The sequence below is a fragment of the Capsicum annuum genome, chromosome 6 (genome assembly GCF_002878395.1).
Source record: "Capsicum annuum cultivar UCD-10X-F1 chromosome 6, UCD10Xv1.1, whole genome shotgun sequence".
NCBI lineage: Eukaryota > Viridiplantae > Streptophyta > Magnoliopsida > Solanales > Solanaceae > Capsicum > Capsicum annuum.
This window is the reverse complement of record NC_061116.1, coordinates 146,776,406-146,778,518: the sequence shown is the minus strand read 5'-3', so window position 1 is coordinate 146,778,518 and position 2,113 is coordinate 146,776,406. Positions and strand designations below refer to the sequence as shown.

General features: G+C 29.5%; 1 non-coding gene across 1 annotated transcript; it reads right to left on the bottom strand.

Moving 5' to 3' along the window:
* Nucleotides 1–1,671: 1,671 nt before the first annotated feature.
* LOC124899931 lies at nucleotides 1,672–1,831 on the bottom strand. The gene has a single exon (XR_007057489.1). It is a non-coding gene; the product is annotated as a U1 spliceosomal RNA (small nuclear RNA).
* Nucleotides 1,832–2,113: the final 282 nt, after the last annotated feature.

Below are 2,113 nucleotides of genomic sequence, written 5' to 3'. Positions count from 1 at the left end.
TTGTACTTCAGAGATTGAGGGATAAGAAGTTATATGCGAAGTTCTCTAAGTGAGAGTTTTTGTGAGAGTCTATTTCTTTCTTGGGTCATGTGGTAACTAAGAAAGGTATTTGGTTGATCCAGCCAAGGTTGCAGCGGTTCGTGATTGGGCTAGACCTACTTCGCCCATTGAGATTCGATGTTTTATTGGCTTAGCAGCTTACTATTAGCGTTTTGTTGAGGGCTTTTCATCTATTGCAGCTCCGTTGATGAAGTTGACTCAAAAGAAGATTTCTTTCAAGTGGTCCGATGCTTTTGAGGTAAAATTTCAAAAGATTAAGGATTTGTTGATTTCATCTCCATCTTTGTCTTTATAAACTTGTTTTACAGTTATTTCGTAATTGTAGCTTCTCCAATTATTTCAACTCTATCTTCACCTAATATTTCATCCCCCTGGAGTTAATCCAATCAATTAAACTGAATTAGTTGATTATAAATATTCCTGGTCCATATTCTGTTTGTCATATCTGTTATTACCAACACAAATAATGAATTGTTCATTATGTTATCATATTATTGACATATCTTTAATTGCTATGTATAATGAATATTTAACAAAGAAATTGATAATAATTCTTTTTTGATCCTATATCATTGTGTATGATCATTGTTGGGCATCTATCACTTATCAGTAACTTAATTTCAATATGATTGAGTTAATGCCGACTTAGTTGATTTACTATTGCATTTTCCAATCCCGTATACATGGTATTTATATCATAAATAATCTCATCTACAGAACAATCTTTAGGTCTACCTGTAAACATAATACAAAATTGTTGAGTAATTAATATTCAATAATTAATGAAGAATATGTAATTTGGAAACTACAACATACTTTTAAAACACAAAATACACATCAAAATACAAAAAAAATCATTATGTTAGCTGTTGTACACATACATCAATCAAGAATAATATCATCATGATGAATTAATCTATAAAAATGATTTGAATTATGTTTGTTTCTCTTTGATTTCATTGATATTAATTAATTAATTTTTTTACTGTCATATAATAAAAAAATCACAAAATTAGGTCATTTTAATCACATAAAGTACCTGCCACATTCCATCTTTCTTTGTACATTATTAGTATTGAATGTAAACTATCACTGTTTATTTTTATTAAATTGCATAGCCTATTAATATAATGTCCGATTTCAAATAAAATACTGAAATCAGAAATAAAATACTGAAATCAATATTTTATTAGAAGTTTTTGACTCAAACACTTTATAGAAGTTTTTATAGAAATAAGAAGAGGAATGTAATTTTCTTTGAATTTAGAAGAACAATGGTAGTGACGAAGAAGAAGACAATAATGGAGAAATCATTTCAGAAAAAGTGCTAATGGAGAATAAAATGGTATGTATGATAATAAAGAAGAAGAAATTGGTATGATTAAAGAAAGAGAAAACCATTTTAGAGAGAAAAATGGGAATGATTGATTTCCTGATCTTAACTGCCATCTATTTTTATGGGTATGAAATCTTTTTTTCCTTATTACTAATATGTATTATTAATTTTTATTATTTATAAAAAAATATAAGTTGCAATCTAAAAGGTTTTGCTTTTTCTTGCATTAAACTATCTAAGGATGTTTATTAAGATTTTTTCTCATATGTGAATTAGTAGGGGCCATACAAGCACATGCCTCCGCTACCACAAATTATGAAGTAGGCTCGACCACTTGGGCCGACCTTAGGCTGGCCCCATTCAAAGTGCAATGCAAGTCACCAGCCTGGGCTGTGAACCTTTATGATCACCCATTGAACTAGTCCAAGTAAGTATGTTGCCCATTCGTACTTGGTTCATTATTATACTTCCTTCTTTTATATCCCTTCTCTCTATTTTCCTATTGTGGGGATAAATTGGTTTCGTTCCCTCATTGGATATATATTCAAAATGTTGGAATTTATGTGCAGACATGTTAGCAAAGTAATTTTGCTATTTAAGATCTTGTGCAAACTCCATCTTTCTAGTTTAAGTTTTTAACTAATTACTTTTTATCCTATTTGCATTGCATATTCTTCATATTAACTTGCAATTTTGCTAAAAGACGAACTAATTCTT